The sequence below is a fragment of the Hipposideros armiger genome, unplaced genomic scaffold (assembly GCF_001890085.2).
Source record: "Hipposideros armiger isolate ML-2016 unplaced genomic scaffold, ASM189008v1 scaffold_86, whole genome shotgun sequence".
Lineage (NCBI taxonomy): Eukaryota > Metazoa > Chordata > Mammalia > Chiroptera > Hipposideridae > Hipposideros > Hipposideros armiger.
In genome coordinates this window covers 2,695,034-2,709,487 of record NW_017731436.1, presented here as the reverse complement: position 1 = coordinate 2,709,487, position 14,454 = coordinate 2,695,034, and the positions used below count along the sequence as shown (strand labels likewise).

The 14,454-nt window shown below is 41.0% G+C and overlaps 1 protein-coding gene across 4 annotated transcripts in view; it reads left to right on the top strand.

Moving 5' to 3' along the window:
- Window positions 1-1,577: 1,577 nt before the first annotated feature.
- The window catches only part of TIAM2 (TIAM Rac1 associated GEF 2), a 143,907-nt gene continuing 131,030 nt past the window's right edge, over window positions 1,578-14,454 (top strand). For 2 of the 4 annotated variants that reach the window (XM_019644171.1, XM_019644174.1), the window contains exon 1: window positions 9,645-9,927. The gene's annotated coding sequence lies outside the window, so the exon portion shown is untranslated. Of the gene's footprint in view, window positions 1,665-9,644; window positions 9,928-14,454 lie in introns of those variants that run through there. The other 2 variants (XM_019644173.1, XM_019644176.1) reach the window with 2 other exon arrangements.

Below are 14,454 nucleotides of genomic sequence, written 5' to 3'. Positions count from 1 at the left end.
AGACAACTCTCGCTCTCTGAAAGCAATCTGTGTAACTTTTTCTTTTTTTAAAGATTTTATTGGGGAATTGGGGGGACGGGAACAGCGTTGGGGAATCGGGGAAGGGGAACAGACAAGTTGCTGTCCTTTTTTTCTTCAGGCTAGTTGTGGAGGACATTGCTTCACTGGCCCATGTTGGTATTATCATTTCGCTTTTCCCATGTGAGGCAGCCACTCGTCGGCCATTGGATGGCCGCTCACGGTGGCTCATTGCAGCTCACGCCAGCTGTCGGCCAGCCCCACTGTAGCCTATGCCATCACCGGTGACTCACGGCAGCCCAGCTCCAGGTCGAGATGTTCACTATCTTAGCTTTAGAGGGCACAGCGTCACTAGCCCTCATGTGGGATTTGAACCGGGGCCCTGCTGCTCAGAGCTGGCGTCCCAAGCCAACTCTTAGCCTACGTGCCACTCGGCTGGCCCCTGTGTAACATTTTAAACAATGGAAGAAAAGGGACTTTTTGGTATATTGGTTAATGGAACCATAGATTTTAATATACAACTGGGCATCATATCAAACATAGGCAGAAAGTATTATTCTCCATAATAACATAGGACCCTGAAACCACCTGCTTAGTAAGTAACAAAGCTCCCATCCTTGACCTACCCCGCTTGCTCTTGGGTTCTGCCCCACGGTCCCTGATTATTATTTTTATTAGGGTCTTGGCTGGTCCCTCTGCCGAGGGATTGGTGGTCCTCTGTTAGGGATCATCTCTTTAACTTCGAAATAGCATTCAGATTTCAGCCTACTTGCTATCTCAGAGAGCCATTTGCTAAACTTCCAATTTAAATTAGCCTCTTGTCACTCGCTATCTCATTATCCTGTCTCTGCATTGCACATATCACTGCAGAATATTTTTCTTATTTGTTTTGACAGCTTCCTCCCATTTGAATGAAGCTCTGTGAGAGCAGAGACTTTCTGATTCACAGCTCTACCCCTACTTTGGAATTAGTGGTGTGATCACAGGAGGCCCTGCCTGCTACCATGTTTCCCCCAAAATAAGACCGGGTCTTATATTAATTTTTGATCCAAAAGATGCATTTTATTCATTCATTCATGTACAAAAATCTACATTTATTCAAATACGGTCATGTCTGGCTTAAGATCTTAACTGGGGCTTATTTGGGGATAGGGTTTATATTATGAGCACCCTGAAAATCATGCTAGGGCTTATTTTCTGATTAGGTCTTATTTTCAGGGAAACACGGTATCTGTCTGTCCATCCGTCAGTCCATCCATCCATCCTTCTGTCCTTGCTTCTTCCCTCCCTCTCTGTATCTATCTATGAAATGGCTTGGCCATATCAAGTTACAGGATGAAGCAGCAAATCGACTTCTCCAGTTAGCCTGTGGGAAGACCCTCCTGTTTCCTTTACATGTGATCACTTAACCCTTGAAATTTTTTTGAGGTATTCCCTTTTTGTATCAAGCACAAGATACAGCAGAACGCTGAGAAATTGAACTTTAATTATAAAATTCTAATTTTGAGACACTGTTTCTCACCCACTCTGTGTTTTTGTTTTCTCTTGCCAGGGCCTTGTGCTTGAATTACACAGACACCTCTTCAGCCAGCACACTCTGGATGGATGAATGGTTACACTAAGTGCCATCCACACGTCCTCAAGCGGTGAGTTCCAGGCACGTTTCATCTCAGAGGCGTCAATACATGTCAGTCTGTGTTTCTTGTGTGTCTATTTCCCACATACCTCTGTTGACTGCTCTTTGAATGCAGACCTGAGTGGGGAAAGCCACAGTGGGTTCCTCAGGTGCTGATAACAGGTTCCTGCCGAGAACCAGGGGCCAGATCTGAGTGATTTGTTAATGCACTTTAATCTGCCATGCGGGGTGATCCTGTCTATGTGGGAAACTGTGTGCCCACCCTCTCTGGGCCCAGAGGTGGAGGAGTTACAGCCTGAGAAGTGCTCATTTCCATCTCTTTACATATCAAATACGGGTAGAGCCCACACTTGAACCCCAAACCAACGAGGACCTCCTGCTGAAGAACCAATGGCTTGTGAGTACATAATTCCTAGTGGGCGTTGTAAGCTCAGGTAAGCTCAGGAGACTTGGCCATTTAGCTACCACTGAGGACAGGTAAAGTGCCGCCTGTGATATGAAGACTGTTTCAGTCCAACTGGGACGTTTTACTGAGTAGATCACTGGTGTTGCAGGTCACGTACTAAGCAGGAAAACTGATTCTGGCTGGTTCTGGGCTGTGGATACGCTTGGTTGGGCCTGCAAAAATGTGTCCCTGACAAGCATTTGAAGGATATTTAAATTACTTGTCTACCTTTAAAAACTGAAAATTTTACCTAAAAGCAGGATTTTTAGTGTTTCTTAAAAAAGTGGTTCATCTGGCAACATTGAGTTCTGTATTTCCAGGTGGAGCAGGGTAGCTGCTGGCCCTTTTGGGTGGGTCATGCATGGCCTGTTCCTGCAGTCCCCGCCCCTTCAGGCAGTGTCCCCAACACTGAGGGTTTTCATTTACTTAAGTTGTTTTTCTTTTCGTAGAATTGAGAGAAAACTGAAAAAGCTGTACCTACTTCTGTATTAGTAGTGGCAAACCTAAAGCTATTTCTGTAGCATTTCATATTTCAAGAAAAATAGAACTGAGCGTGTTTTGTGTGCCGAGGAATACTGTACAAATTTAATTTGCAAACAAATGGTTTCTGTTTCTTAAGAATATAGCACTCAGGCCTGCTTCATTCATGCATTTTAAACAGCCCTGAAGGTATGTGAGGGTGGCCCCCACTCTGGACGGTACAATTTTCCCTCTGTGTTCAGACACAGCTTTTCTTGCTTTTATTTTAGGCCGTTTCCTCTCTTTCAGCAGCACATTCCTTCTCCTTCCCTAAGATCAATTGTTGGGTCTCCTGGCTCGGTAAAATGGGGAGAGTGTGTAATCTGCACATGCATGTGGACTCTGGAACTAGGTTCCAACCTGCCTTCTCCCGTGGACCCCTAATGCTCCCTAGGCTGCCTGGCCCCAAACACAGGAGGGCCTGTCACTTCATTTACTCTAAGTGGGGTTACTGAGAGAACTGTGCTCTGAGCCTGCTCAGGCTCAAGCCGAAGTCTTAGGTCTCTCTCTGTGTGCATTTGATTTTTAGTGAAAAGCATAATCTGGTTTTGTTTGTTTATTCTGTTTCACCAGGGTGGTTCTGGCTTCATTGTGAAGATAAACTGGGAGGGAGGGAGCTGGGAAGAACCACGAAAATTGACTTCTGTTGTTTGTAGGGTGACTGGGTGAAAAGAGGAGTCGGGGGTGTGTTGATAACGATGGAAAGGATGGAAAGACTGGACTTAATTAGTGGGAAGTTTTTAGGATGACTGATTTGGAGTTCCTGGAAGGAATTCTCATCTCTCAGTTGGTTATTACATAGTGAGATGTGCTCGCCAATGGGGCTGTGAACTTCCCGTCACTCCGTGCATTTGAGTGGGGGAGAGTGGCCCATCTGTCAGGCTGCTCTGGGAAGTTCTCAAATTAGAAGCAAGATGGAGCTTGATAGATGACCTTTCTGGTCTTTTTGAAAACTCAGATTTAATTATTCTCTGAATTAAACTGATTAGGATCCTTTCAGCTTAAACAATTTCACTTCAGCCCATAAAAAGAAAATGCTGTGAGTGGAGTAAGAGGCTGAATATAACTTTTTAATTACGTTTAGTTCTGGGCAGGTGACTTGCACTTTCTTAAATGTTCCAGTATAACCCCTGAAAAACGTGTAAGCAGATGTGTCTAGTGGCTAGTATTTATAAGCCAGGATTTTACAAGCATATTTCCTAAATGATTTCTTTACTGAAAAATTTCATTTTACCTTAGTGGAAATTCATTTTGTAGTTTGATTTTTGGTGGCATGATTTTTAATACAGAGTTTATCACTTATATAAAAATACTGCCTATTACTTATTATAATCTGTTCTATTAAATTTCAAAATTTAGGATTTTATACATTATCAGTAATTGTCAATTGTCAAAGTGTATTTGCTTTGGATATAATGACCTACAGCAAAAAGCCCCTTTTTTAAAGGAAAACTTTTATTAAGAATTTGTTTTCTGTGTAGATTTTTATGTCACTAAATATTTGCTCATTCTTGCAAAACTAATTAACTGGTCATTTGGTTAAATTATTGGGGCTTACTTGTTATGTAATATAAGGTACCACTTGGACTTAATAAATATTTTTGCTGTAAAATGTCTCATTTTCATGATAACTGACGCCATTAAAAATTTGTTTTTGCACATCTAATTCCTTTGAGACACTTAGAAAAAGCTTATATTATGCAATTTACACTTGTGGCTTTAAAACAATACATGCCATGCTAGTATTATATTTTGAATTATCTTAAAATTGACTGTTGATTTGAAAGATGTATGGCCCTGGGCTGTTCTGGCCTCTTCTTGAGGTCAAAGCAGGCTGGAAGGTGAAATGCTGCAGGAGAACATCTGGGGAATTTGAAGCAGAGGCTGTGAGAGCTTTTGCTTGCTGGGCATTGAAAACACGTGGGGTGGCTTATTTTAAATAAAGCGGCCTGAGAGGCTTCTGACACTTAGATGTGGACTACAACATTGCTATTCTTTCTTTCGTGTTCACCACCACTGCCACCACCAATGTCATCTCCCATTCGTTTGTTCGTTCATTCATTCATTCATTCATTCATTCATTCACTCAGTGGATATTTATTGGGTATTCACCATGTGCCAAGTACTTTTTAAAGGAGTGGACTTAACAGTAAGCACATTACACAAGATCCCTGCTTTGTAGAGTCTGCATTCTCAGGCCTTGTGTTCCACAATGTCCGTGTACTATTTTACTTAATCCTATCAACAGCCCTGTGAGGCAGCTAGTATTATCCCCATTTTCCAGGTTAAGAAACTGAGACATTAAGTGAATTGTCCAGTGTCACACAGCAGGGTCTGAGGTCATCAGGGTGGAGGGACTCTATTGCATGGGCCCTGAGCTGTTTTGCTGGCCCCCTGGGAACCATGAGTGGGTGGCAAATGAATCGCACACGTCAGTTGCACATTTCTGTGGATTTCAGTGTGGCACGTGGGAGGCAGAACCTTCACACTGTGGCAGCTTTGGACATGAAGACCGGCCTCATGCTTGCTGTATTCTCTGGGCTAACTGGGAAGCATTTGGTTTCGGATCGGTGCCTTTCGATGAAGTGGGAGAAAAGTCACATCTCCAGCTAATACTTCTGTAGACTTCAGGATTTTCACACAGCTATTTTACATGCTTCATTTTCTTGTAGTGTTGCCTTCAAGTAGGACAGTTTTTAATGGCATTTTGGAAGTTCTATGTTATCTTAGCCCACATTTATTTACAGTGTTGCTTTTCTGTCAGAAACAGCAGACTAACACCCTTTTTGGAACATGAGCTTATTGTAGAGGCTTTTGCTCACTTGTGTAATTTCATCAAAGGTGGGTGTTTATATATGTGAGAGATTATTTAACCATTTGGGATCCTGTTTGGGTAAAAGTAATTTCTACCGAAACTGTTAACTGTTATTTATTATTATTACTATTTTATATTTCTGTTTTACCAGATGAAGCCCTTAGAAACGGTATGGATTATGAAGAAAGAGTGATGTTTGGTGGGATATTCTTTATGTGTTGTGCCTTTGACCTCAAAAGGGAAGAATATGGAAGGAGTTGAGTTTCTTGAATTTTAAGCAAAGGAGTTATTTCTGACAGCTAATATTACTTTAAAAAATTTATTTTTGAATCCACTTTTTCTTATAACTATAGATTAGTACATCCTTATTTATATATTTATTTTAGATATGTGTTACTATTCTCAACCCCATTTCATGATGAAGGGAATGGGATTCAGAAGACTTCTAAGTTACTGAGAGATGAATTGCTAACCCAGGTCTACTGGTTTTGAAGCTTGTGTATTTCCACTACACCCACTGGCTCATTTTTTTTATTAATTATGATTTGTCATGTGGTAATAGAGTGTAAGATAATTATGTCCTTAATTAAAATTGGGTTAGCAACAATTTTTGCTTAGTCTTGACTAGGCATATAGTAAAACATGGTATTTTTGTAAAATTTTAGCTTTATTGAGATATAATAGACATATAACATTGTAGGATATATGAAGTTTACATCATGGAGATTTGATATGCAAGGTATGATCAAACAATATGGTGAATGTTTAAATAAAAAAATTTATTGCAGTAAAAGACACATTGCTATTAATCCTGTTTGCTTCCAACACACTTATCCCATAGTTCTTGCCACTTTCTGAAGCAGTTCTGGAAGTCCTCTTTCTTGAGTGTCTTTAGTTGCGCTGTAGCGGCTGCCTCAATGTCTTGAATCGATTCAAAACGTTCGATTCAAAACGTTTGCCTTTCATGGTCATTTTGACTTTGGGGAAGAGCCAGAAGTCACACGGTGCCAGATCCAGTGAATAAGGTGGATGAGGACACACTGCAATGTTTTTATCTGACAGAAATTGCCATATACCAGAAGTGATATGTGACACGAAGCATTGTCATGATGGAGGATGAAACCATTTGCCTATTTCATATTAATGCACTGTTCATGATCCATGATTTTATTATACACTTTAAAACACACCTTCTCTCAACCGTAGCTCACACCCAACTGACTGCACCAAACAAGTTGAAACTTGTCACACACTGTTACTAAGGTTTGACGCACATCTTCCCGTATTGAAGATCCTGCCTTTCCATTGGATGGAATTGCGGAAGGGGAACAGCCAAGTTGTTGTCCTTCAATCTTAGTTGTGGGGGCACAGCAAGCTCAGCTCCAAGTCCATTTGCACCACTCAGCTCAAGGTGCTGTGTTCAATTAGTTGCGAGTGGGCATAGCCACCATCCCATGTGGGAGTGGAACCAGCAGCCTTGTTGTTAAGAGCATGTGCTCTATCCACTGAGCCAACCAGATGGCAGCTTAGCTAAGGGTGCTGAGTTCGGTCTTAGTTGCGGACGGGCGTAGCCCACGATCTCAAACAAGCAACCTTGTTGTTAGGAGCATGTGCTCTCACCAGCTGAGTCATCCTGCCATCTGTTGGCAGCTCACTGGCAGCTCAGCTTGGGCGCAGCGCCACTGGCTCATGTGGGAATCGAACCGGCGACCCTGTTGCTCAGAGCTCGCACTCTTGAGCAAGTTCTTAACCAACTGAGCCACTCGGTCGGCCCAGGCTTTATCATCATATAGGTGAAAGTTTGTACCCTTTTACCAGCGTCTCCCTATTTCCCCTAGTTCCTGACAACTACTTTTCTACTCTCTGTTTCTAGGAGTTTGACTTGCGTGTGTGCATGTGTGTATGTATATATGTATGTATGTGTATGTCATTTCCCCAAAACCTTTTATTAAGAGAATTTGCAAAAATACAGACAAGTAGAAAGAATTATATAGTGAACAATAAGCTTACCACTTGAATGCTATAATTTTTACCATTTTGCTATATTTGCTTCTCATGTCATTTTGCATTGTAAGTTTGAGACTGGGATACTTCTTAAGTAGTAATTTACATAATTCTGGGAGATCTTTGCCAAGGAATTTAATTTTAGATGACTGTTAACACATATGTCCTGTTATATTATCTCAGCATGAAGCATTAGGTAAAGTCTAGTTTTATGATTTGGACATATGCTGGGTTTTGTGCTTTTAGGATGGAGTGCTAAGCTGAGAGTATTTTACTGTAGTTGGGCAGAGTCTAAAGAACTTGAAAAATCTTACATAGTTTGAAACCCCAAGTGACTTTATAAACTCATAGAACTAAAGTTACTTGGGTGACTTCAGTGATAAAAAATGGAACCAGACAATGCAAACCCATTGGCAGTGTCTGAAGAATGTTGGAGATAGTTCAGTCTTACAGGCAGTTCTGGCGAACAGATACGTACACATAAAATGTACCAAAAGGTCAGGATTGTGTTAAATCTAGAAGCAGGAATAGAACAGGGGCATACAAATACTTCCATGCAGTTACTTGTTCTTCTGATATTTTTTCATCCTCAGAAGCACATCTCTTTAAATTTCCTTCTTCCTTCTGACATAATTCCTCTCCTCTCTTCGTAGCAAGGAGTAGTTCTTGTCTCAAGGTTATATGGAAGAAATGTGCTTGTTTTATGATTGCCAATATTTTGCTTTACTTTTTGTTAGCAACAGAAATGATGTTGAGGGATCTAAAGGAACAGGAGCTCAAATGACCCAAGAGCGTTCTTTCTTCTTCTGTTTTTACCCAGAGTATTTTTTTTTAAACACACACACACACACACACACACACACACACACACACATCAAATTAACATTTTGGGAATTCCCATGTTTTCTGTTATGTGACTTGGCTTCTGTGGCAACCTTCTGACTTCAGCCCTGGGGGTTGTGGTTACTTGGGTGGCATGTCCTGGCTCTGCTGCCTGCTGCTGACCAGCTGTGTGACCTTGAGCAAGTCACTTAAGGTCTCCGTTTCCTGATCCATAAAGTGGGGGGATTGGGTTATGCAATTTTACAGGTCTACTCCACCAGGATTAAAAATTCCTTGGTTCTGTGTTCACCTGTAAATCTTTTGTGGAGATTCGATTAGTTCTTAGAATTAGTGGACTGGCGATCTTATGTAATGGCTCTTCTTACTTGCCGATTAAAATCAGAAAGTGTACCTTTAAGCATGTGTTAACTCCATGAAAAAAAATTCTGCTAGTGCGCGTGAGTGTACCCATACGTATAGATGTATATATGTGTACTTAATGACTCATTTTTCTCCAAGATAAGGAATTAAAAGCTTATATGTCTAAGGTACAATCTAGTCTTTAATATTAAGTAAGAATCTTGTCTTTTGCAAATATAGAGTCACATTTTTAAAATAATGAAAATATTACCTGAAAAAGCTGTTGTCACATATTTGTCCAGGATAACTTAAAACGTCTGCTTAAACTATTTTCTTTTGTACAATATAATTTCAAAATTTTAAACACTAAGGAGATGTAATCCTGTTCTCCCACGTAGCGCCTCCTCCCCAGTAACTGATACAAAATACCCTGAAAATGTTGCTTTCTCTTTTGGGTATATTTCAAATTGAAGGTCTTGCATCAAAAGATGCAACAAAACTTAAAAACCCTTGGACCTCTGGTCTATTACTTTTTAAAGGCAACTGAATGCATATTTTTGATAAAATCATGACCTGTTGGGACTCCAAAGATTGCCAATGTGCAGAGCACTACAGTTCAGCTAACTTAAAAAATGAAATAATTCCGGCAAGGAACCTAGAGTAAGTGTACACCCGATATTTTGCAAATCACAAAATTATTTCGAAGGGCTGCTCCTGAGGCCGGGTTGTTATGACCGCACCGTTCCAGCTGTGGTTTTGGAGACAGAATGTTTACTGCCACTTTAAATGCAAGGACAGTCAGTAGGTGTGTATTCTGACTGCAAAAAGGCTTAAAAAAGCAGCTGAGGCTCCCTTCAAGTGAGTAAACCTTTATTCGGCACACCCTCGAGCCGCGTTCCTATGGAACTTTGGTGGTAATTCTGGAATGTGGGTCCAACAGCAGCGCAGTCATGGGTGAGCCTGGCGGCTCCAGGGCCGGATGGCAGGCTGTCCCGGCTAATCGCTTCAGGCAGCCCATGGAAAACCACTTTCTGGTTAAGTCTGCATCACACTCTTCCACCAATGGAAAAAATTGAACATGATGAGGGTGTGTAGCTAGCAGACAAAAATATATCCAGCATTGCACAGGATCTGTTTTTAGCTCTTAACGGCTGAGTCTTTGAGTGTTAGATGCTTTTCCTGCCTGACCGTGGGGCAGAGAGAAGAGAGAGTTCAGGGATGTGCATAGAGACCTTGACTTCGTGAAACTGTTTCTGCTCATTTAAGCGAGTCTGAGGAAAACTGGCTACATCCAGAGTTTTGGCAAAGGTAAGGTTATAAATGTTTAGCTCCCCAATTCTGGAGTTGAGACGTAATTTTATATGTGAGATACTAATGTTTTTTGACATGCTCCTTTTGGCAATATTTCATCGTGTGCTGACTTTTCTTTGTTTTACATTATTTGGTATGTAGGCTACAGACATTGGTGTGCGTAAGGGACTAGTACCTTTACATTTAAGTGTCTATACGCTTTTAAACACCTAGTGACTTAAATTTGAGTGTCTGTACCCTTTTAATCGCCTAGTGATTTATATAGTTGTCCACCCCATTTTACTACTTAATTCTCCAGAAGCTGATGGTATATATTGTGCAGATTTGTTTTTCCTGGTCTCTCAAGAAAGTACCAGCTTTCAGTCTGATCATGGTAAGGCACGAATGATTATTCCCTTGTAAACCAGGCACAAAAGGAAATTAAAATGGGGCAGAGTTTGTATTTTGCTGTTTCCTGGTTATTATTTAACCTCACCAGGCTTTCGTTTTGAGCTGAGTGAGCTACTTAGTTGAAGAGTTGCTTTTCAAAACTGGTAATTTGAGGTTCACTGTTTATTAAAGTTTGCCCTTAACTTTTTGTCTCGAGCTTTCTGAAAAAGACATGGAACGCCATGTAATATGAACGTGAGGGTCACCTTGTTTAAGCAGAGTGATGGATTCGTGTGCTCAGCCCACAGGCTGCTCATTCATTAGGCATTTGTCTCCACACCGAGCTTATCAGCAGAGATTGAAAAGGCTGGCTTGGCATGCTACTTCCTCCGCTTTATGTTCATTTGGCCAAGCATGTAATTCTCAGAAAATTGGTAGGTGGAGAGACAGAAATAGGAAGCTTTATTGAAGTTGTTGTAACTTGGGAGATTATTTATAGGATTTCTGGAGAGTAAGGGTACAACCTAAGAGCTGCTAGAGGTTTTCCTAACACGTTGAGGCATTTCACTGTGGCCCCTCTGTCTCACTCAGGGATTCTGAAGTTTTAAACTCACTTTCAGTATGATGAGATTAGGGGCGATGTCAGGGTGGGCAGTGTGTGTTGCTTCTCAGTGTGTCTTCTGTGTGGATGTATTGTGCATCGTCAGTTCCTTCACTTCCTTACAGAAATGCCTTTTAGGGATGGAGGAGTGGTGAGTGATGTCCAGGAAGGTTAGAATTCATAGAGGCATTGGTAACATTTTATTTATTACTTTTCCTGTGGATCTAGAATGTGCTGCTGTGGCAGAGCTGGCAACTGTTTAGAGCAGGAATAGAGCAAGAACTGCCTTCTTCTCTAGTCAGATAACACTAGTCAACTACTTTGATTTTTACTGGAATTCATAGACAGAAACTGAAGTCTGTTAAAGAACCTTATGACTGCATTCCATACTTACTAGACTGTGCATAATGTTTTGAATGCAAATAGATAATACCTTTCCTTCGATATTTTAGCTCAGAGGGAGTGACTTGCGAAGCCCTCCCCTTAGACGGCCTATTCCAGGATGCCTGGAAGTGCACGATAAGAATCAGGCTCCTCGCCAAGAGATGATCCTTCCGAAGTGGTTCCCCACTTAGCCATTAAGTAAAACAGATGATTCTGTCTTGGTGGTCCAAGATTGTGTTTGAGAAGAGCCATATTCCTTTTTCAGAGATTTAAGGTTAGTGCAGGGTCTCTACAACCTCCTTCTAACACAGATATCCAGTGGGTGTGGGAGGAACACAGAGGCAAGCGTAAAGGGAAAGCCCGCACTCCTTAGATACCTGATGGGACACGTGTCTGTGTCTGCATGGGCCTCCAGGTTTGGCCCACTTTGTAAGATTCATTTACGTGGACATAATAAATCATATTAGTGACATCACTTAGCTCAACTGTTAGATTAAAAAAAAATCATGTCCTTTTTATGGAACATTTAGAACAAAGGCTTTTGGACATTTAAAACAATTTTAAGTGATGATTGGTATTTTTCATTTGAAATTAAGTGTGTCTTAGGTAACAGCCAAGATAAAAATGGCTTTACTAGTAGGACTGAAAAAAAAAAAGATTAGGGTATGGAATTGGAAAAAATAGCAACAATATTAGAGAGAGGGAAGAGTAGTAATAATAGTAGTTGATAAACCTGAATTTCTGACTGTTGACTCACAAAACTACTTAACATCCTGTTTATAATTGTTTGAATTCTAGTAATGATTTGGGCGGAGTGTCTTTGATTAGTCAGTCCTATCTAAAATGGGCTTATAAGTGTTGGGAGGGTTTATCGTCAGTGTCCCAGAAATATATTCTACACTCGATTTTTAGCTACTTACAGTCCATAGTATTATTATAGAGCGGAAAAGCGGCCTTAGACAGTTTCTAAAATGGGAAAACTGAAAAACTAAGGAACTGAAGCGGCTTGTCCAAAGTTACTGAGATGATTAGTTGCTGATGGGGAATAAGATACCAGGTATCCCATCAGCCCCTTCCTTACACCACCTGTTTGATTGCAAATACTTTGGCATATCCTGATAGATCCTTGTAAATGATAGAGACAATTATATGTATACATATGTATGTATATGTGTGTGTGTGTATATATATATATATATGTATATATATATACATATATATGTATATACGAGTATCAATGTATCTATCCATTTCCTTCCTTTCCTTTTATCTATCCTCCCTCCCTCTCTTCTTTCCTTGCTTTCCTCTACTTACCTGCCTACTTACCATACCAGACAGATTTAAATCTCTAGTCAGAGACAAGACAAAGACTTGTTTTTCCTAGATCCTAATGAACTTCAAAGCTGTACACTCAGTTGGTGGCTGTCATTCCCATTGATTGTTGCCGGAGAGAATTCCAGGTGCACATGTGTTACTGTAACCTATGGCGATAGGCAGCTTTGATTAGCCTTCATCTGCCAGCCTGTTCCTGTTTCACCCTTAGTTGAAGAGTTCTGTTTTCTTCATGATTCCGTTCCAATAGAAGACTGTTTAGTTTTCGTTAGTTGTGTGCCTGACAAGAGATAGACCATGGAAGGAACAGAAAACCAGCAGACAGACTTTAGCCAAGATAATGTAAGGCAATTTTGGAAAAATGAACTTTACGTATAAAGTGATGGATAAAGTTATTGTTTCACTCTGGGATAGGGATGGGGTAGGTGCTGCAGATAGTGTCAGGGAGAAGTAGATCCAGGGCGTTCCTGGGACTTAAGTAAAGGTTTAAAAATTGTGGGTTTTTTAGGACAATATTGGAAAGCGAAAATAATTCTTATCCAGTTTTTGTACTCGGCCATGACACACCTCCATAGCTGTGGAATTGTCAGAGTAAGATTTCTAAAACAGAGATGTGCAAAAGGGCTAACGTGGTATGGAGTTTACAGGCTGGGAAAGCGAAAAATCCATATGGCTAAAGTCAATTGAAAGAAACTCTGAATGGGGAGAATGAAAATAGATTTGTTTTCAAGCTGTCCGTAGCCACTCCTGGGAGGTGGAGAAAGACATCTTAAAGACAAATGAAAGGAATTATTATACAGAGACAGCCATAAACCAGGAAAACCCAAATATTACGAGGTAGTAGATGGTAAAGAGCTTTGTGAATATTGTGTGTAAATTCATGGAATACATACGCACTCAAATACGAATGTGCATATATTCCATTGAAAATTGATAGGATGATTACCAATGAATTAAAAACAGCCAGGCAAATCAATACAAAACAACAACAACAACAAAACCCCAGAAATAACGGGAACCTAGCAAAAACCTTCACTTACCTTCCCACCTCCCAACATGTGACTTATAGGGAAAAAAATAGAAATTCTAAGAAGACACAGTGATAAGCAGTTTACCAAAGCTTTCCTCAGTGGAATTGAAGCTGTCTTAGTCCTCATGTCCTGCCACACGCATATATTGTTAGTCAAATGTTTCTTCTGTACTGTCTCGAATAGTAGAGGGTGGTTGTTCTTGGGACAGTTTATCCTCACGCATATGAGAGTCTTTCCACTTTGGCTACTCCAAGACATCACGAGCCGTGGCCTCTCTCCACTGCCGTATCGGTGTTCTCGCCAGTCATTCCCATTTGCATGCTGGGATTTCTCGAGATACACAAACACGGGACAACAACCACCACTTTTTTTTTTCTAAATTTCTCTATCCTTCTAGCTATCGTCTGATTTCATTGTGTTCCCCATTATAGAAAAACTCCCTGAGCAGCTTATCTCTGTTTGCTTTCTTCAATTTCATTGACCTCATCCTCAAACTCACTCCAACTCAGCTTTCTCCGCTCCCACTCTGCTCTGGTCAAGTTCACACATAACCTGCCGGGCTCTGTTCTGAATCCTCGTTAGCTGGACTATCAGCTGCATTTGACTCCCGCTCAGGCTCCTCCCTGAAATGCCCTTTCTGGGGCAACATAGTCACTCGGTTTCCTCTTCACTTGCTTCACTGACAGTTCCTTCTGGTCCCTCCTGTGTTGGTCCTCTTTCCTTCATGTTGGAGGACTCCAGGGCCTCTTGGACTGCTTCTCTTCTCTTTGTGTACTTGCCCCTTGGAGAGCTCATCCAGTGTCTGCT